This window comes from Pristis pectinata, chromosome 22 (assembly GCF_009764475.1).
Source record: "Pristis pectinata isolate sPriPec2 chromosome 22, sPriPec2.1.pri, whole genome shotgun sequence".
Classification (NCBI taxonomy): domain Eukaryota; kingdom Metazoa; phylum Chordata; class Chondrichthyes; order Rhinopristiformes; family Pristidae; genus Pristis; species Pristis pectinata.
Window position 1 is genome coordinate 11608438 of NC_067426.1, and position 22509 is coordinate 11630946.

Genomic DNA, 22509 nt, shown 5'->3' on the forward strand with positions numbered 1-22509 from the left:
CAACTTATCAAAAATAACGCTTCTCATATTGTAACCCTGTCATCCAACAACGCTGTCATCATTGACGTATTTTGGCTCATAATCTCCCAAAGCTTTAAGTTTATAATTCTTATCCTTATTTTCATTCTTCACTTCATGTCTTCATATCTCTCTCACCATTCCCCACAGACTCTTGGTCTGTCTTCCCTTTGATTCTGGCTTCTTGTGCAGACCCTCACCCTGCCCACTTCCCCCACCAACGTCACTCAACTATTGTGGGCTGAACTGTCAGCGGACTAGTTTCCAAACTTTGCAATTTCTTTCTTTAACCCATTTCTCTGGCAACTACTTGTTTGGAACCCATCTTTCTAGCCAACGTTTAGAGAGTCTCAGGGATGGTTTAAATGGAACCCTTATTTGAAATATGAGGCTTAAAAATGCATGTAATTCTATATCAGTAGGTTGCAGGATGTTGGTTAATGTGTTTGGGGTAATCATTTAATTTGGAAGCTTGCAATGTTCTGCAAGTGAGATTAAGATGTATCTTGGAGGCTATATCGTTGCTGTTAGTTTGTGGAAAAAATTTAATGGCTCATGCCTAATTGTATATTTGAAGGTGCACTGGAATTTCAGAGGGCTGTTAACTTATATTAGTGAGGTATATTGTGGTGTAGGGTGGTGTAAAGACCCACCCAGTTCCCCTTCAAAAACATAATCATCCACTTGGCAGAAATTGTCCTTACCTTCCACAACCCCTCTTTCTATTCCTCCCACTTTCTGCAGATTGAAGGGGTAACCATGGGGACTCGTGTGCTATCTTTTTGCCTCAATTTCTCTCTCTCCCAGTGCTTCTGTTCTCAAGGCAAAGTTCTGCTCTAGGGCTTCTGAACTGTCCCTCTTCTACATAGAAATATGGCTTCTCCTCTGCCATAGTTGATGGAGCTTCCATTTCCTGCATATCTCCCCTCACCCCCTCTTGCCCCCCACCCCCAGACTGAACAGCAATAGAGTCAGAGGGCTGTACAATATAGAAACAGGCCCTACATCCCATGTCATCCATGTCGACCAAGTTGCCTGACCTAGTCCCATTTGCCTGTGTTTGGCCCATTCCCCTCTAAACCTTTCCTATCCATGCACCTGTCCGAATATCTTTTAAATGTCTTAATTGTATCTGCCTCTACTACTTCCTCTGGCAGCTCGTTCCATATACTATGTGATAAAGTTGATCTTGGATCTAGTGCAGTGGTCAGTGCAACCCTATTGCAGAGCTAGCGACTGGGGTTCAATTCCGGCTACTGTCCGTAAGGAGTTTGTACATTCTTTCAGTGTCTGTGTGGGTTTCCTCCGGGTGCTCTGGTTTCCTCCCACATTCCAAAGACGTACGGGTTAGGAAGTTGTGGGCATGCTATGTTGGTGCCGGAAGCGTGGCGACACTTGTGGGCTGCCCCCAGAACACTCTACGCAAAAGATGCATTTCACTGTGTGCTTTGATGTACATGTGACTAATAAAGATATCTGATATCTTAAATCTTTCCCCTCTCATGTTAAACCTATGCTCTCTAGTTCTTGACTCCCCTACCCTGGGGAAAAGACTGTGACCATCCACCTTATCTACGGCCCTCTTGATTTTATAAACCTCTTGGTCCTCACCTTTCATTCCACCAGCCTCCATATCCAATGTATCATTTAACTCTCCTTCCCATTCCCACACTGATCCATCTGTCCTCGGCCTTCTCTGTTGCTACATTGAGGTCAAACTGGAAGAACAACATCATATTCCGTTTGGGTAGCTTAAATCCCAGTGGAATGAACACTGAATTTTCCAATTTCAGGTAACCCTGGTGTTCTTCTCCCACACACACTCACCTGTCCATCTAGTTTTCTGCTCCCTTTCTCCATCTTTCCCATCCCCTCCCTTCCCCCACCCGGTTCTATCCGCCCATTATCTCCTCCCACTTCTGGCTCCTTCCATCTTACCAGCCTTTGCCCCATCCCTCCCTTGTATTGCAGTACACTCGCAAGCTTTCCTCTTCCCTCTCTGTCCTGATGCAGGGTCCCGATCTGAAACGTTGACTTGCACCTTTTGCCTCCGCAGATGTTGCTTGACCTGCTGAGTACTTCCAGTGTTCTGTTTTTTGTTTATGGTAGTGTAGTGGTTAGATCACTGGAATAGTATCCAGAGGCCTGGATCATTGACCCGGATGTGAGCTCAAATCCCACCAGATAAGTGGAGAATTTAAATTCAAGTAATTCAATAAATCTGGAATTAAAGACTAGTATCAGTATTGATAGTCATGAAATTATTGGATTGTGATAAAAAACGATCTGATTCAGGGAAGGAAGTCTGCTGTGCTTAGCTGGGCTGGCTTATATATGACTCCAGACCCACCAATGAAGTCTGTTCTTAATTGCTACTTGTTGCAAATGACACAAAAGTTGGTGGTGTTGTGGATAGTGTAGAAGGTTGCTGTAGGTTACAACAGGACATTGATAGGATGCAGAGCTGGGCTAGGAAGTGGCAGATGGAGTTCAACTGGAAAAGTGTGAAGTGATACACTTTGGGAGTTCGAATTTGAAGGCAGAATACAAGGTTAATGGCAGGACCCTAGCAGTGTGAAGGAACAGAGGGATCTTGGGTCCATGTCCATAGATTCCTCAAGGTTGCTGTGCAGGTCGATAAGGTTGTTAAGAAGGCGTATGGTGTGCTGGCCTCCATTAGTCAGGGCATTGAGTTCAAGAACTGTGAGGTAATGTTGCAGCTCTATAAAATTCTGGTTAGACCACATTTGGAGTATTGTTCAGTTCTGGTTGCCTCATTATAGAAAGGATGTGGAAGCTTCAGAGAAGGTGAAGAGGAGATTTACCAGGATGCTGCCTGGATTGGAGAGCATGTCTTTGAGGATAGGTTGAGCAAGCGAGGACTTTTCTCTTTGGAGTGAAGGAGGATGAGAGATGACTTGACAGAGGTGTACAAGATGGTAAGAGGCAGAGATTGAGTGGATAGTTGGAGACATTTTCCCAGGGCAAAAATGGCTAACACGAGGGGGCATAATTTTAAGGTGATTGGAGGAAGGTATAAGGGGGATGTCAGATGTAAGTTTTTTACACAGAGAGTGGTGGATGCCTGGAACGCACTGCCAGCAGAGGTGGTGGAGACAAATACATTAGGGACATTTAAACCTCTTAGATAGGCACATGAATGATAGAGAAATGAAGGGCTATGTGGGAGGGAAGGGTTAGATCCATCTTACAGCAGGATAAAATGTTGGCACAACGTCATGGTCTGAAGGACCTGTACTGTGCTGTAATGTTCTATGACCAGTCAGTGCTGGCCCTATTGGCAATGTCCACATTCCTGGGAATGAACAAAAATAAGAGTACGATCACAAGCCAGGTAAGGTTCTGATATGACTGCACCTGGGAGCTTTGTGTCCACATTTGGCCTCCAGACAGGTGAAAGATATCAGGCTTTGGAGAGCGTCTAGAGAAAGTCGGCTGGTCCATATTGGAACCATGATGGTATTTGCACATTAATTAGCAGGGAATCTGTTTTACATATAAAATTCCCGTGGAGCCAGTATCCCTTTAACAATCATAGTCTCCAAGACCCAAGGTTAATTACTTTCAAGGCTTCCAACTTGGAGTGAATGTTACTGAAATATTTTTATATAGCGAAGCGACTGGATACAGTTGGATAGAAAGGTTATTTGAAACAGATATGGATCGTGTGACCTGAGATCATGCCGATAAAAGCCTTGGGGAAAGAGTTAAGTGCAATGCCAGGAAGTGTTTTTTTTCAAAGAGTCATCACATTGTGCTGAAGTGTTTGGTGAGTAAGGAAATGCCACAGCCCTTCATTTGGGAACTGGACACATTCTTGAGTCAAGGGGCAACTCCATTTTGAAGGTGTAGGATGTTACTTGGGAAAGTGATGGGTCTTTACTTACCTTCTTCATTCGCCCCATCAAGTAGATGCTGGCTCCCAGCAGAGTATTCTCATCAGTCCCATTCCCCCTCCTTATTTCCCAGTACCCATGCTATTTATTCTCTCTGTCACATGTCCATCAACACTCCTTTGATTCTTTTGCCACTTCCCAGAGGTAAGTCACAGCGGCCAGTTTAACCAAAGACAAACGAGACTGGAACGAAAAACAGAACGTTGGAAGAACTCAGCGGGTCAGGCAGCATCCGTGGAGGCAAAAGGTGTCGGTCAATGTTTCGGGTCAAGACCCTGCGTCAGGACTGAGTGGGAAGAGGCTGGAATATAGCAATATGAGGGGGAGGGGTTGGGACAGTGGCTGCCAGGTGATAGATGGAACCAGATGGAGGGGGGATGATGGCAGATGGAACCAGGTGGCAGGGAGGGGGGGGGGGGTGGGGGGCAGGAGAAGGGAACAAAAGGAGAGGAAAACTAAGTGGATGGATAAGTATGTGTGGGAGAAGGGCATTGAGAGAGCTGGTTACCTGAAATGCAGCCAGTTAACCTTCCAGCACATCTTTGGGATGTGGGAGGAAACTGGAGCACCCAGAGGAAACCCACGCAGATGCAGGCAGAATGTACAAACTCCACATCGGCAGTACCCATGGTCAGAATTGAACCCAGGTCCCTGGAGCTGTGAGGCAACAATGCTAACCACAGCAGTAACCTGGAGATTTATTGATTGATTTCTATAAGAGGAATTTCACAGTTTTGTCAGAACTGGGCACAGTTACCTTACCAGATCTTGCATAGAGAATGAGTGGAGGAGTAGTTTGTGAACTAGCACCGGTGACAGATGGAGCCAGGTACTGCGGCCCTGCTTGTCATTGTGTAATTTATGCAGCTTCTCCTTATCTATCAGATCCAAGAAACTTCCCAAAAACTGATTTTAGACAGACAGATCTGTACTTCTCTTGATTCTCTTTTTCACTCGTCATCAATAGCAGAACCATTGCAATTTTCCAGTATGTTTCCAGGAAGATGTGCAAGGGCTTTACTTTTGATGTTATTCGGCCCTGGTGTTCTTGTTGTTGACCGTAAGTTGTCCAAAATGGAAAGTCTTCCTTAACACAGCACTAGCTGAAGTCATTGTGATCAGCAAGGCAGGTTAAGAGGAGATTTGATGGAGGCATTTGCAGCCACAAAGTGTGTAGAGAGAATGAATAAAGAAAAGCTGTTTTCAGTAGTTGGAGGCTTGATAACCAGAGGCCATGCTTTTAAATTTATTGGCAAAGGAACCTGAAGCAACACGAAAAACACCTTTCGATGCTGTGACTGTTTGGGATGGATTCCTTGATTGGGTAGTGGATGCCAATTCAATTGTAGCTTTCAGAAGGAAAGTAGCTAAATAGTTGAAGGTGAACCATTTACGAGATGGGAAAAGGGTGGGAGTGACACCAATTAGATCAGCTTCCTCTTGCAGAGAACCAGCATAACTTCTTTGGGCTGAATGGCTTCCATCTGTGCAATGCCGTTCAATGAATCCAAGGAAATTAGGAACAAAAATGGAATCTTCTCTGTCTCTCTACATTCCCAGTTGTTGTCTGAACCAGAATCCTGGGAAAGTGTAATGCAGTAATGCTCCCCATTGTTTTCCTGCCAGCTCTGTGATTGTGCAAACTAGTTATTAGCACTTAGTCTTACAAAGTTTTCTCCTTAAAGTATTTACCCTATTCACTTTTTATAGTTATGACTGAATTTGCTTCCATCACATCTTTGGATTGCACATTCTAAAGCATAGAAAATCACTGTATCTTTTAAAAAAAATAACTTTCCTTGTTTGCCCACAATCTTTGATCTAAGGCCCCTTTGATTAACAACCCTTCTCTCAGAGGAAGCAGTTTCTGTGGCCAATGTAGTGAAAAAGATTCATCCAAGCAAAGTCACAGTTCATCAACTGTACCATCACAGGTTAAAACCTGTAAGACAGAGTTACTTTTTCTTAATGAGAGTTTGGGAAGAAAAGATTGTGACTGTTAACTCTGAACGATGGCTCAGTGTACATCCCCTCTCTGTGTGTAACAAGCGGCGATTGTACAGGCATTGTGAATAAGAACAGGAAATATAATAATGTATGGCCTTATTACAGCTCCTGGTACTGTATGGAAATTCCTTTGAACAATTAACCTTTTGTAGTGCAGTGATAGAGCAGAGGTCTTCCTATTTCTGGGTACAATGAATCCCAGAGAATTGTCTGGGTTGCAGTCTGCACCTGTAAAGGGAGCTAACCAATTACTATTTGGGTATTTGTGATCCCTTATACTCAGCTACAGATTCAGTAAGGTCTCTCCCGGTATGTCATTGGAAATAATTAAAAAGATTGTCCTTTCAACATTTACCACTTCTTTTTTCCTCTAAAGTTTTCTGCTTCTCTGCGGCACTATCAGTGTGGAATTGGTGCTGCTGAATGTCTCGGTCATTGCTACAGTACAGAGTACCTGGCTGGTATCTCATGGTTTCGAGCTTTGCAGAAATCACCTGCCTTGTTTCCTACCTCACCAGATGGATAATGCAGGTCCTCCCCAGGTTGTGAGCACCCAACTTCTGTACAGCCCGTATATACAAACAAGCGGGATGGATTTATCAGCTGCTGCGGGGCTGCAGGCACCTTCTGCTGGGTGGGAACTCAGTCTGTGGCCACGTTTCCGACTTGTGAACCATCTGGGTTACGAACAGTTCACAGGAACAGAACCCTGCCGTACCCCAGGGAGGACCTGTACGTTTGAAAGTAGTTTATTTATTGTTTGGAACTTCCTAGGATTTTATGAGTGGTGTGTAAATGCAAGTCCTCCTTGTCATTTTTTTTCCTTCAATCTTGGAAACTTTTTAAAAATTCACCTCTTTGACCATTTGATCTCCTTGGTCTTGGTAAGATGTTTATTTTCTACAGGCCTCTGTGAACTGCCATGAGTGATTTTCTGTGTTAAAGATGCTGAACTAGTTGTACATATTAATTTGCAGCCATCTAATGTCTTTGCACTGCCTGCGCCAGTGAAATCGCTTTCCCTTAGCATGATGTAGTGTGCTGAAATTAATTCATTGCTCATTAAGAGTCAAAATCCTTCAAGCCAAGAGGAGAACAGAAGAAGTAAACTGGAAAAGAATGGAAGAAATGAAATCCAAACCTGAGAATTACCATGTCATTTATTGTACTGCCACTTTCGTTTCAATATTTTGTCATCCAAATGTCGTCCATGTGTTTCTTTGAATTTCATCCCTCAGCTGCAATACTGATGGGGTGCCACACTGCCGTAGGTGCTGTCTTCTCGATGTGACCTTAAGTGCAAGGCTAATCTGCCTTCTGAGGTAACTGTGGCAAGTTCTGCAAGCTCTCCTGGCCATTGGCCATTTCGTATCCATCTGTTGACATCGCTAAATGCCACTCATTGCATCATTATCAGTGAGATCTTACTGTGTACAAATTGCCTGATGCTGAAGTTTGCTCATTGTTAGAATAAATGCGAGTGCTTCATTGGCTGTAAAGACCTTGAGGTGCCTTGAGATCATGGAAAGTGCTATATCAGTGCAAATAAGGCACAAGAGATCCGAGGCATGTTGGTGAACTGGATCCAAGGTTGGCTGGGTATTGGAAGGTTAGAGTGCAGTGGCTGACTGGAAATCTGCAATAAGTGGTGTACTGCAGGGATCAGTGCTGGGACCTTTGCTGTTTGTAATATATATAAATGACTTGGATGAGAATGTGGGGATATGATTAGTAAGTTTGCAGACAACACAAACGTTGGTGGAGTCATAGATAGCAAAGAAAGTCATTTCAATCTATAGTGGACATCGATTAGCCGGAAAGTTGGACAGAACGGGGGCGGATGGAATCTAATCCAGACAACGTGAGGTAATGTACTTTGGGAGGTCAAATTCTGTTAGGATATGTAGGGTGAGTGGCAGGGACCTTTGAGTGTGGAAAGATCTTGGGATATAAGTCTATAAGCTCTCTGAAAGTGGTGACACAGGTGGATAGGGTAGTGAAGAGAGCATTTGGTATGCTTCCCTTCATAGGCCGACGCATTGAGTGTAAGCATTGGGGCATCATGTTGTAGATGTACAAAACCTTGGTTAGATCACACTTATTGTGCACAATTTTGGTCTCCACACTACAGGAAAGATGTGGTAGCAATAGCGAGAATGCAGAAGAGATTCACCAGGACGTTGCCTGGAATGGGGGGCTGTAGTTATAAGGAGAGATTGGATAGGCAAGGTTTATTTTCTCTGGAATGTTTGAGGTAGGATTGATAGAGTCTTTTTTCCCCAGGGCAGGGGAGTCAAGAACAAGAGAGCACAGGTTTAAGGTGAGATCTGAGTGGTATGTTTTTCACACACAGGGTGGTGAATATTTGGAACGAACTGCCAGGGGAGGTAGCGGAGGCAGATGCAATTACAAGACAGTTGGGCAGGAAAGGAGTAGAGGGATATGGGCTTAATGCGGCCAAATGAGATAAGTATAGATAGGCATCACATTTGGGATGGATGAGGTGGGCTCTAAGGGCTTGTTTCTGTGCTGAATGTTTCCATGATTCTATGTTATTTCTTTCCTATTTCCCTATGACAGAAAAGAAGGCCATCTGGCCCGTCAAGTCTGTTCTTTTCTCTCTCACACAGTCATTAACTCCTCCTGATTCTTCTGCCACCCATCCACACTCATGGCAATTTATGGTAGCCAATTCATCTACTAGCACTTCCTCGGGATGTGAGAAGAAATCAGAGCAGCGGAGGAATTCAATGCAGTCACGGGGGGAACATGCAAGCACCACAGAGACAGCATCACTGGTCAGGATTGAACCTGGGTTACAGGCTCTACCTGTGCTACTTCTCTTCTTCCTTGTTTCATTGGATATCCTTCTCCCAATCCCATCTCTTTGACCAGACACTCGATTAAACTTTAAGTCCTTCTATGGGAGTTATGGCTGCATGATACCCTGCATTGTCAAAGGTGCTATACAAGTGCAGCTTTAGTTGATACGATAGCGAGTGTTACCATGCAGATTGAGCAGGAGGAGGCATTTCCTTGTTAAGATGATAGTTTTGCTAAAGAATAGAACTCTCTGTAGCTTTGGTGCTTAGCTTTTATTTTTAACCAGGCACTTCTTGAACTTGATGTAATTGAGAAATTTTGAGCTGAAACAAAACAAGATGGGGATTTTGAACCAAGAAAGGAGCCAGAATAAACATAGACTTCCAAATGCAATTTCAGAGAAAAGTATTTCCCTTTCTTTAATTTGTGTTGCACTGAATAGGGTAGAAATTCATTCATGGAACTCTTTAAAAACAAAGGTGTTTTGTTGAAAACCAGGTACATCTGGAGTGGAGCAATTTTGTGCAATTTCTGTCTGCAATGATGTTTGATTTTTCTTTGGGGCTTTTGACCTCCCTAGCCCTTTTTATCAGCATAAAATTGTACCAAATGATGACAACAGTGGTGCAGCTCAAAATTCATCTGCAATGAGATGTTCAACCTTTGTAGTTTGAAAAATGGTGCTCCTATTTACTCACATCCGAACTCTACTATGGAAGGGGACATACACAAACTGTAGTCTTTGTCCTCGTTGAGATCTCTGACTCCCTACAACTCCAAGTATAGCCTCACTTGTGTGCCTTAACTGTTTTTGGTCAAGGTTATGGTGACTCTCAGCTTTGTGGTCTCGGGATCATTCCAGGCTCTGCTGCCAATCTTTGCTACATTCCAGAGTTTGCTGCTTACTGCTGCATCAGGGAAATCACTCATATTCCACACGTGAGGAGAGGGGACTTCATTCATTTAACTTTCTGTTTGCTCCTTGCTCCTGTGGGTGAGAGAGCACAGACAGCTAGTTGTATTGCAGGCTTTCCCAGAGTAAAAACATTTCCAGACTGCACTCATGTCCTCGGAGACTTCCCTGGCAACTTCCTTCCAGGTACACTTGGCTGTAGTTATAGAGGATCTCAGTGGTCCCCTTGCATATAGAGCATGCCTTCTGTACATCACCAGACTGTCCTGGTCCCTCGCGTTCTCCACACTCCCTATAGGAACATGCTCCCAACTATCATCCATCATTGCAGCATCCACTCATTCAGTGGCAACAGTCCCCTGTAGCCGGAAGAGTGTTGCTTGTATTGTGGGAACTCCTTTGAGAACAGCCTGATATGCTCCCTGTTGAGAACCTGAAATACATCAAAGGAGAATGCTATGTAACTGTTGACAATCTGAACATTACACAGTGAAACCCAACAGCATAGCTCTGTGAGCCTTGCACAAACAATGTTAAGTTAATGTATAGTGTGTTACATATAACACCAAAAAAGGGGGCAGAGCAATTTTAAGACATTAATTACAGTCAAGAAGAGGAAGTGTTGCAATTCGATCTTGATTGGAGTGAGTCTCAGTTGATAATATTAGTGTTTTGAGTTGTCATCATGCCCGTGACTGTCCAGAGATTGACGTCAGGGTCTCAGATACTTTGATTCAACCAGCTGTGATGGATGTGGTGAAGGAAACCTAGACACAGTGGTAAAATTATTTGGTGGACAATGAGCTCTTTTGTTTCCTTAACCATTCTGCAAATCACCCCCAACTCCCATGATAAATTGCACATGCAGCCTCCTCATTACAGAGTGGAACTGATCAGGGAGTGGCAGATCAACTCTACAGCAAAGACATTTTTGGGGGATGAAAATGCTTGGCGGGTGAAGGGGAAGCCATATCTTGAGCATCTCTCTCCTTGGTGCAGTCGCTGGTCGACTTGGGAGCAGACGTGGAAAGTTTACGTTTTTAATGCTCCCACATTATCTGATCCACAGTTTGCTTTCCAGGTTGTGTGTTATTGCAAAGCATTAGGAACAGGGGGATTCAGGCATTCAGGCCCTTGAGCTGCCTTTGCCACTCGGTCAGATGTGGGGGTCTCTGGCAACATTTATTGGCCATGCCTAGTTCCCTAGTGGCGTGCTATGCTGTTTCAGGAGTCAACCACATTGCTGAGGGTCTGGAATCACATATGGGCCAGACTCCGTAAGAAGAAGAGAATTCCTTCCCTTCTTTAGTAAACCAGCTGGGGTTCACTATTTACCTGTCTCCTCCCTTCCTCTGCTTCATACCCCTTGAAACCCCTTGACCTCGATTTTGAAAGGTTCAATTGCAGTCCAGCGTCCACCTTTTAGGGGAGAGAGTTGCAGGATTACGCAATCCTCTGTGAGACATCTATTTTAAATCGCTTGGTTCCAAAGTTAAGATTATGATTGGTTAGGACTGCGTGCCATTTTCCAACGTGAAGCTTGTGACCACAAAGTCGAGCTTTATGAATAGACAACCTCGTGGAGGTTTCCCCCACCTGTGGTGTTTTCTGAATTAAGTACTGTCGATTGAAAAGAAAATCTTCTCTTGCAAGTGACCTGCATATACTGAATAGCAGCTATTTACTACATGAAGCAGAGCTTGTTGGGACCTAGCAACCTGCAGCAGCAACACAGTATGAGTGACTTAAGGGCTACTCGGGTCTATCACTGCACTGTACCAATACCACATGTATGTGACTTGGAACAGTTAGCAATCTTAGCAACATACCATAGTCATAACGTATCTGACCTCCATGTTAGGCTCTGTCAGGAATAGTCTGGATTTACGGGAAATCATAACAGGAGGATAATTCAGCACTTGTAGACTCTCTCTTTACCCAAGCTACATAGTCAATAATCAACGGGAAAAGACTCGGCAACAATCTGAATTAGATCCTGAAACATTTCATTAGTGGGATGAAATGATTTCTGTCCTGAAGAGATTCAGGTCTTTGTTGTCCTTTTCCTGAAGGTGATAGTGAGCCTGGCTGTGTTCTGCTGGTGCCTATGTATGTTGGCAACAAAGTGTGCTACTTTCCAACTCGAAAGCCAATTGGAATCCAAAGTTTTCTCAGCCTAGAATGGGGCTCAAATCTACTGCTGTTCAGTCCATTGGGCAGTGGATTTATCTACTCAGCTGTGAGAGAGTCATATTACACAATGCATGATTAAAGTTACTTTTGCTTAGATCCTGGGGTTTCCATGAGGGCGTGACTTGAGTGACACATTCACCAGCCAGGATGCTCCAACCACAAACCTTTCTCATGTATATTGCAAAGACTTCAATGTGTATAGCTCTACTGTGCAGTCTCAGGGATTTCTGCAGTTCTCCAGAGTTGGCAAGCTTTAGATCCCCTATCCCGATGGCTCCAACTTGGTGTCATTCCATCTGGGGACATTTTGGGAATTTACCTGGGTTCCTTCATGGGGATCACAAAGGCCAGCACTGTTGCAGACTGAAGCCAGCAGCGGTATCTCTTGGCACACCTTTTGGACTGTTGGCTGCCTCAGCATTGCACCTGTGGATTCCAAATGAAGTCCAAAGCAACTGTGCAAACTTCCCAGCTATAAGACTAGGGTCCCTGCCCACTGAACCTGAACAGAGTTAAACCTGGTGCAAATACAATGGCCCAATGAAATGAATGGTATAGTACGGCTTCTGGGAGAATTGTAAACTTTTTTATTTGATTTAATTCAATCAGTTTAAATGAATTGTTTGTAACTTTTTAAGTGTTTTAATAGTGGCTAATCCTTGAGGATTAGTTTGGAGTTGCTGGGAATTAAAGATTAATCTCATGGACACTGCTGCAATAAGCAAAAAAAACGGTGGAGCATGTTATTCTCCCATACCTTCACCAATTAATTTTATTGGTTGGAGGTGGCTGGGTAAATGAGTGGAGGCCATTCGATCAAGTGTAACCAGGGTTATCCAATGAAGTCTGTTTCACATTCGGGTGAGTGAGAGAAGGCAGTGTGTGTAATGATGGAGGTGTCTGCTAAACAGTAGCGTGGGAGCTGGTTATTTAGAGGAGAGATCATCTGATGAAATCTCCAAGATTAAAGCCACCCAGAATGGGCAACCCTCAATCCAACTAATCGAAGGTGTGTCATACCTGCTGCAAAGTGTCAGTCTTATTAAGTCCTCACAGCCATGGAGTCTGTCATCACATTAAAAAGGGCTGGATTTGAACAAGACTCTGCATCCTAGTCCTGCGCTTTTGATGTTCTTTTTAAAATAGAATTAACTTCCCCACACATCTTTTTTTTCTCGTTCTGTCTGTCCATTACTTTGGTGAGTAACTCTTGAATAATGTGCAACTGAAGAATAGGAGTTTGCAGTTCATGTTTTATCATTAAAAGGATCTGCTAACCTTGGGTTGGCGAGATTACTATGAGATTTTGTGACAGGGGATGTAGAGATTAGCAGTTAACTATTAGTGTAACCTCATGTCTCACTAGTTTTGGATAGGTGCAGCATGTTGAGGGGAAGTGTAGCACTCACCTCTTATCAGTGGGTGCTGTTAAATTTTATATATTGGTATTGGTTTATTATTGTCACTTGTACCGAGGTACAGTGAAAAACTTGTCTTGCATACCGATCATACAGATCAATTCATTACACAGTGCAGTTACGTTGAGTTAGTACAGAGTGCATTGAGGTAGTACAGGTGAAAACAATAACAGTTTAGAGTAACGTGTCACAGCTACAGAGAAAGTGCAGTGCAATAAGGTGCAAGGTCACAACAAGGTAGATCGTGAGGTCATAGTCCACCTCATCGTTTAAGGGAACCGTTCAATAACCTTATCACAGTGGGGTAGAAGCTGTCCTTGAGCCCGGTGGTACGTGCCCTCAGGCTCCTGTATCTTCTACCTGATGGAAGAGTAGAGAAGAGGGAGTGACCTGGGTGGGTGGGGTCTTTGATTATGGGTCCTGATGTGGTGAAGTGAAACCCACTGCCAACTCCTTGACATTCCTGATTTCAAAATGAATCCTTTCCTCTTTCTGAAATGACAACACAGTCATCTTCTCATTGGTACTTATCATTGGGTTTCATAAGGTAGAAAGCAGAGAAATCAGCTGCAGGGTGATGAAATTCCTGCTAAATTTTCATGGTATGAATTTTCAAATAGCTTTCATTTTGCTATTATTTTGATGAAAAAAGTCAACCTATATCCCAAGTAGCTTAACCTTTCTTAGTAACTATTTTGCCACGAGCAAAAGCTTTGAGGTTTATCATGTGGTGAACACCCAGTGTTGTAATAATCATACCCTCGTGTATAGTGGGATGTGGATAGTGTCCAGAAAGGGGGCTGTAATTGTTCTATGTAACTGAAACTGAGTTAACATAGTTCATATAGTAATTTCATATTTCATATTGTAATTCTATGTCTTTGCACTGTACTGCTGCTGCAAAGCAACAAATTTCACATCATATAAGTCAGTAATAATAAATCTGATTCTGAACATTTCAGATCGACAACCTTTGTCAGAGAGGTGAAGAGAGTTTGTCGTGGACCCTCTGCAGTTCTGATGAAGGGTCGTCAACCTAAAATGTTACCTCTGTTTCTCTTTCCACATGCTGCCCATCCTGCTGAGTATTTTCAATGTTTTCTGGGGTTTTTTGTGGCAGATTTTCACCATCTGTAGTTTTTTTTTTGATTGTTCGCAAAGAGAAAGCTTTGTACATTTTGTTTCAGATGAAGTATTTGTGTAAGTCGGCTGATGAGCTTTATTGGCATGAAGGGACTGACCGGTGGGCGTGACGTGTGTACTTCTCCCACCTCATGTCCAAAGTCTGCTGGGATATTTTCTTAGACCCAGGCCAACTTCAGTGACCCCGATACTGCAGCTGTGCACAGTCATTCTGCTCCCTTGTTATCGTACTCAATGATTCTTCTACGTCAGCTTCCCTTCATGCCGACTAGAGCGATCCCAAGAGCAAGCAGATGTGTAGCGAGAAAAGTTAAGAGGGGTGAATCGTGAAGCTTGGACAAGAGAACATACTGAAGTACAGAAATTATTAAAGAGTTGAGCTGAAGGCTAAAAAGGGACGGTCACGTTGGGTTTATTAGCATGTCACACTTCACCAGCACAATTGAATGTTGAAGTGAGTGGAGATGTCAGGATAGGTAAATGGCAATGGGGCAGCAGGTATAGAGTAGGTGAGGTCCAGAGGTCCGTGTTGTGATCCCTCATATTTAGGTTTGGAAATGCAATTGGAGAAAAGCACAAAACCAATGATATTTAGAATCCTTGAATTATTAAAGCATAGAAAGAGTCCATTCAGCCCATTGAGCTCGTGTCAGCTCCAAGCAAGAACTATCCGGCCATTCCCATTTCAATGCTTTTTCTTCACAGCTCTGAATATTTTTTTCTCTTTCAAGCATCTATCAAGTTCCCTTCTGAAAGCAGCAAGTGACTTTCAGGCCGGATCATGCTCCTTGCTGTGTCTTCTCCTCACCTCATCCTTGACAATTTTGCCAGTCAATAAATCTCTGGCCTTGGTTTCTTGACCCTTCTGCCAATAGGAACGGTTTCTTTTTCTTCACTAGAACTCTGGACCCAATACTGAGAGAGAGAGAGAGCTCTCACCTAAGGACTTCAGTTGTTCGAAAAGGCAATTTTACATCCCTTTGGTGACAACAATGAAAAATGGGAAATAATCGCTGGCCTTCCCGCAACGTCCATGATCTGTGGGGAAAAAAAAATTGCATGGATCCACCATGATTTTGACCATCTTAATAATATTTAAATTTCCAATATGCCTAAATATATTACAGCAACTTACACTCAACATTGTAAAATGGCCCAAGGTGCTACGCAGGTGTGTTTTCAAACAAAAATTGATACAGGACTTAATAGAACAGGTGAGGTCAAGGGGTCACGAATGTTGTAAAGGAGAAATGCGATGTTTAGCAGCATGTATGTTTGGTGTTGGAATTCCGGAGCTTGGGCCCAAGCAGTTGAAGGTGCCCTGAAATGTTTGTTCCAGTTTACAGTCCATTATGTCTGGATCTACCTGCAAAACAATACAAAAGGAGTTGTGCATGTTACAGCTCTTCGAAAGGGCGATCCAATTAGCCTCACTGCTTTGGTTCTACTCCATAGCCATGTAAATGGTTTCTTTTCAAGTGTATAATTGGTTTCAGACTCCCCACTTCATATTCCCAGACTGTGGGCTGTAATATATGAATTTTAACTTTATTTGCTTCTGTTTCTTTCATAAAAATGCTGCACTTATGCAAAGCATTGGAGGTTCCATTATCCTATTTCAATTATGTAACAGTCATAGAACATAGAACAATATAGAACAGGTACAGGCCCTTCAGCCCAAGATGTCTGCGCCAACCCTGATATCTATTGAAACTAATCCCATCTGTCTGCACAAGGTTCATATCCCTTTATTCCCTGCCTATTCATATCTCTGTCTAAATGGTTCTTAAATTTTGCTTTCGTATCTGCTGCTACCACTTCCCCTGGCAGTATGTTCCAGGCATTTCCCACTCTCCATGTTAAAAAAACTTTCCTTGTCTATCTCCTTTAAACTTTCCGCTTCTCCCCTACTCACCATTAAAGCCTTGCTCGTAGTGCCTCATTAGATGCTGCCTCATGGGTGGGCGTGGTAGTGTAGTGGTTAGTGTAACGCTATTACAGCGCCAGCGATCCAGGTTCAATTCCTGCCGCTGTCTGTAAGGAGTTTGTACATTCTCCCCATGTCTGCGTGGGTTTCCTCCAGGTGCTCCAGTTTCCTCCCACGTTCCAAAGACGTACCGGTTAGGAAGTTGTGGGCGTGCTATGTTGGCGCCGGAAGCGTGGCGACACTTGTGGGCTGCCCCCAGAACACTCTGCGCAAAAGATGCATTTCACTGTGTGTTTCGATGTACATGTGACTAATAAAGATATCTTATCTTATTATGTGATTCCTGCTCCAATTTGTACAATTGCATAATGAGATTTAAAAAAGATTTAAATCAGGAATGAAGACAGAAAATGCTGAAAATGCTTAGGAGGTCAGTCGGCAGCTGGAATGGAGAATTTTTTTTTTGTTCAGTTCTGATGGGGTGGGGCAGGACCCCAAGGCCTTATCACACTTCTACTACCTTCTGAGAAGCATCCTGCACATATCCAGAGTTCACATTTTAAGGCTATATCTCACTTCATTTTATAGTAATATTGAAATTCCCTTCATTCCTCCAGGGATACAGCCAGTACATCAGGATGCTTATTTGGAGACATTTGGAAATGCTCTGATTTCTGGTGTCCACCATGAAACAAAATTCTAAACTCATATCTGCTGCACACTCAGCAGTTTGCTGGTTACACGGCTGAATGAGCTTCCCTGTCGTATTGAGTTCAGATCTCATATCTGCAATTTGTGGAATTTAAATGTGCAATTAACTTCAATTAACCCGAAATTTTTGTTTCCTGGTACCTGAGAATAATCTTCTTCCCAGTTTGACCAAAACTAGTCCTTGTTGAACAAACTCTCTAGAGAACACCTGTAACTATCTCCTTCAGTAAGATGACCCCATCAATCAAAAGTGTCTATGATAAATGAGTGTCCAAGATAAGTGTAATAAAAACCCATGTATTTTTTTTCAAATTCCTCTGCGAGTTTCTTCCTGTTTATCATTACAGTGGTCTCTTGGAGATTAATCTTCAGTTGTGGGTGACTCTGGACCTGTACAATGCGGTCAGTTTTCGATGTCTTCCAGAAAGGCTCAATTAAACCCGCATTTACTGAAAGGATTTGCCAGAAAATTTGCGGAGTGACTGGGTAGCCTCTTGGGGCAACAAGTTGATGTGTGGTCCCCTTCATTTACATAAACTATGAGTATATTAAGAGCAAAAGGAAACTTGAACTTGGGAGAGAATAGGTCCCCTTAAGGATCTGTGTGGTTATCTATGTATGGAGCCACAGGTGGTGGGTGAGGTCTTAAATGAATACTTCTCGTCTGTATTTACTGTGGAGAGGGACATGAATCTAGTGAGTTCAGGGCAGAGAACAGTGATATCCTGAAACATATTGATATTATAAAAAAAGGTGTTAACTGTCTTGAAACGCGTAACGGTTGATAATTCCCTGGGCCTTGACCAAGTGTACCTTAGGACGTTTTGGGAAGCAAAGGAAAAATTTGCGGAGTCCCGGCAGAGATTTTTGCATCTTCATTAGTGACGGGTGAGGTAACGGAAGACCAGTGGCTAATTCTGTGCCTTTATCTAAGAAGGGCTGCAAAGACAAACCTAGGAACTGCAGGCTGCTGAGCCTTACGTCAGTGCTGGGCAAGTTACTAGAGGGGATCCTGAGAGACAGAGTCTATCTGGATTTAGAAAGGCAAGCACTGATTGGGAATAGTCAGCATGGCTTTGTGTGTGGGGAATCGTGTCTCATGAATTTGAATTTTTTTTGAAGAGGTGATCAATAGGATAGATGAGGGCAGGACAGTAGATCTTGTTGACATGGACTTTAGCAAGGCCTTTGACAAGGCCCCGGATGGTAGGTTTGTCCAGAAGGTTAGATCACATGGGATCCAGGGTGAGCTAGCCATTCGGATTCAAAACTGGCTTGGTGGAGGGAGTCAGAGGGTGGTAGTAGAGGGTTGTTTGTCAGATCGGAGGCCTGTGACTAGTGGTGTGCCGCAGGAATCAGTGCTGGGTCCCTAGTTGTTTGTCATATAAGCGATTTGGATGAGAATGTAGTTGGCATGATTAGTAACTCTGCAAATGACACCAAAATTGGTGATTTAGTGGACAATGATCAACTGGGAAAATGAGCAAAGGGAACGGCAGATGGAGTTCAGCTCAGACTAGTTCAAAGTGATGCATTTTGGGAAGTTAAACCAGTGCAGGGCAAACACAATGAAGGGCAGGAACCCTGGGGGGTGTCGTTGAGCAGGGAGACCAAGACGCATGAGTATGTAGTTCCATGAAGGTGATGAAGAAGGTGTATGGAATGCTTGCGTTCATCAGTCAGGGCACTGAGTACAAGAGTTGGGAAGTCATGTCACAGCCGTACAAGACGTTGGTGAGACCGCACCTGGAATATTGTATGCAATTCTGGCCGTCGTGCTATACGATGGATGTGATTAGGTTAGCGAAGGTGCAGAAATATTCACAAGGATGTTGTTGGGACTGGAGGGCTTGAGTTATAAGAAGAGACTGGACTGTTTTCCCGGGAATGAAGGAGGCTGAGGGGTGACCTTGAAGAGGTTCATAAAATCATGAGGGACATAGATAAGGTGGATGGTCAGTCATTTTCCCAGGGTCGGGAAGTCGAAAACTAGAGGGCATAGATTTAAGGGCAGAGGGGTAAGATTTAAAGGGGATCTGAGGGGCAACTTTTTCTCACAGAGGGTGGTGGGTATGTGGAACAAGCTGCCAGAGGAAGTAGTTGAGGCGGGTACAGTGACAACATTTAAAACACCTCTGGACAGGTACATGGATCAGAAAGGTATAGAGGGATGGGGGCCAAATGCTGGCAAATGGGACTAACTCGGGAAGGCAGCTTGGTCAGTATGGACAAGTTGGGCCGAAGGGCCTCTTTTCATTGCTGCATAACTCTATAAGCTGTAAAGGAAAATATAACTAACTTTAATTTGAAAGGAAGACTCACGCTTATACAGTGCCTTTCATAACCTCTGAGCATCCCAAAGTGCATTACAGTCAGTTCAGTACATTTTATGGTGTTGTCACTGTTTAATGTAGGAAACCCAGCAGCCACTTTGGGCACAGCAAGCTCCCACACACAGCAATGGGAATGAGACATCATCAGTTCAAATGATGTTGGTGAGAGAGAAGTATTGGTCAGGACATTGGGGGGAAAACTCCCCAACTTCTCTGAAATAGTGATGCCTTTTAAAACCACTTGAGAAAACACATGAAATAATGTCTGAACTGAAAAATGGAACATTGCAGAGCTCCCTCCACCCAGAAGGGTTAAATTCAGTTGATAAAATAACTCTTCCTTGGCATTGCAGTGCTGCTGAATGCAGTGATAGTAGAATAGAGAGGTAGAATATTTGTGTGTGTTTCCATTGCTGTATGCAAGTGTGGGCAGTATGCTGTGTACCTGCCTGACTGTATACTGACCAGCTCAGTTCCCTGCAATTGGTAAGGCTTGAATTGTTGTTAAGTGACTGGTGGCAGTGACCCATTCTCTCCACATCATGACTCCTCCTCCTTCTCCCTCGTACTCACACACAGACATCCTATTGAGAAAAAAAGGGAGCTCAACTCTGACCCATATCTCCTGACACCCTTCAGGAGCGTAAACCCAGTGACGTCCTCCCCCCCTTTTTTTTGCTTCAGCTGCAAGAAAAAAAACAGGAAACACGCCTGTTCCAGTGCAAGCCTCTCGGCCAGCTGTATGTGTGTGTGTGAGAGAGAGAGAGAAACAGACAGACAGAGAGAGGGTCAGGAGCTGAACTCCTTCTGCAGTGAGCTTGCTAAGCTCAGTCTGTCGCGGCTGCATTGTGAAGAAGCCAAGACCGATGTTGTATTGCCATTGACATTTCCTGCTCCAGGCGCCAGCCAATACGCTTGTAGCAGTGCCGGAGCGACGACACATGAAATATGATAATTTGGTGCTTGATAGCCATAGAGAGAAGCACAGCTCTATTGCGATGGTTTCCCTGACAGGGCCATGCAGATGGGGCTCCTTTTCAGTGAATGTCAGAATGCAGGGGTGCTAAGTTACAGTACCTCTGGGACAGTCCATCACTCACTCAGAGCAGAGGACACTGTTATCCAGGTGAGTTGGGGGGGTGGGGGGGAGGAGGAGGAGGAGGGGGTTGCATCTGACCCGTGTGTGTATATGTGTGTGTGTTTGCAATGTGTTGGTGGATATTGCTATGTCTACTAATGCTTTACAGGGGAACGTCCCTGCCACACTCTGCTGTTCATTTTTCACTCAGTGTATTCACCCTATTTATGATGAATGATTTCTGCTTTCAAAAAACAATTTAAATCCTTCCTGCCACCACCCCCCACTGTTTTCCCTCCTTGCCCGAGCTGATGTAATGAATCATTTCCACTATTTCAACACTCTTCTTACCACTGTGCCCCCCCCACTGCCTCCATTCACCCTCACCTCCTTCTTCCAGAAAAAAAAATGAAATCAAATATCCTCTCCAGTACGCTGCTTCCCTCTGAAGGCAGGTGCCTGCAGGAGGTGGTGGAAGGCATTACAACATTGTGCAACTGGCAAGATATTGCAGTGGAGAGAGAGAGGGGAGAGAGAGCAAGAGAGGGAAGGGAATAGGGGCTAAGGAGAGGGATTAGACTTCAACCAAGGGCCAGCGTGTGTTGCAATCCACGTTTGGCTGGGTGGAGTAGAATGAATGCCGATTCCTGGGTTTTTTTTGCCGTCAGTTTGCTGCCTTTGGATTTCATGTTGCCTCGCGACTGAGTTCAGTCACTGTGCTGTTAGACTGGGAGTACGGAGCTCTCTCACACACCTAAAGACCATTCCAGAGGCCTCGAGTGAACCTCGGAGCAGCGACAGAACAGGGAAAGGGGCAATGAATATAAATTTGCTTTATTGTAACCCTTAAGATACCAGTCGATAGTGTTGGTGCCATAGCAACACATCACTCGTTGCACAGTGTTGGCCAGTAATCATTAATTTAATAGGAGGATGATGACATCATTGCACAAGTCTGCAGCTTTATTTTAAGAATGAAAATAATAGTAATATTTTTTTTAAATGGGAAAGTACATATTTACACACGTACATTTATATAACTTGTTTATTGGGAATTTTGAACGAATGCATTTCTGATGGAACAAAGTAATCTTTGGGATTTTAAATTCTGAAGTAAAATGCGATTGTTATATTTGTACAATAATCCCATTTGCTTTTCCTTTCACGAACCTTAAGTCAGTGGGTGGGTGAACGGAATTGGGGCCTTCTGGGCAAAGCACCACTTGTGCACATTTCAAGCGTGTGTTGACAACAGACAGGTCATCAGCAGGTGGGTGTGTGACCTGCTGGCGATATTTAAAATGATGACGGTGTTCATTGAGGTGGACGCAGCGATGCATTTTCCACTTGCAAGGGGAACAATTAGGGGCCAGAAAATAAGATAGTCACTGGAGATAGTAAATGGAGCCACTACGTAGAGAATGAGTATAATGAGGTGCTTGCTACCGCAGAGAGTAGTTGAGGCTAGAACGTAGTAATGTTTCAGGGGAAGGTAGATGTGGGAGGATGGAGTGGATGAAGAAGGGCGGGAGGAAGTTTGTGTGGGCAACCTGGTCTTGTCTGAATACATTGATTCTTTGCGATGAAGTTTTATTGGTACAAAAATCACTAACTGAATGTGAGTGATACATAAGGCTGGTTATGTCAGGAATCAGGAGAGTGAGGTTTTGATTTTTTGCCGCCTTGTTTGGCCCACAGTTTGGTGATGTGGTCCAATTCCAATGGAGGCCTTGGTCACTCAGGCATCATTGGATGAGCTCTCTCTACAACAACCTATCATTAACTACATCTTGAGTCTGCTGCAGAGAAGCATCCATGGCTTCCTTTGATCCCATTCATCTGCTCGCTCACTGTCTTTCTCTTCTTCTGTTTCCTTTTACGTTACCAACCCTGGACACCTATTCCTCCATTTTCCCCACATCAAATAGTTTCAGTTTCTGGTTGAGCATCACGGTCTCAAGGGAGTAAAAAAGTTTTAATCAGTCCCAGACTGAATAGTTTGTTTTCCTTGCTATCCATGGGATTCTC

General features: G+C 43.8%; 1 protein-coding gene across 3 annotated transcripts in view; it reads left to right on the forward strand.

The window, feature by feature from the left end:
• The window catches only part of LOC127581755 (transcription factor HIVEP3-like), a 414925-nt gene that overhangs the window by 56022 nt on the left and 336394 nt on the right, over nt 1–22509 (forward strand). Inside the window, exon 1 of one of the 3 annotated variants that reach the window (XM_052036443.1) lies at nt 20405–20529. The exons of the other annotated variants lie outside the window; for them this stretch is intronic. The gene's annotated coding sequence lies outside the window, so the exon portion shown is untranslated. Of the gene's footprint in view, nt 1–20404; nt 20530–22509 lie in introns of those variants that run through there. 3 annotated transcript variants of the gene reach the window in all.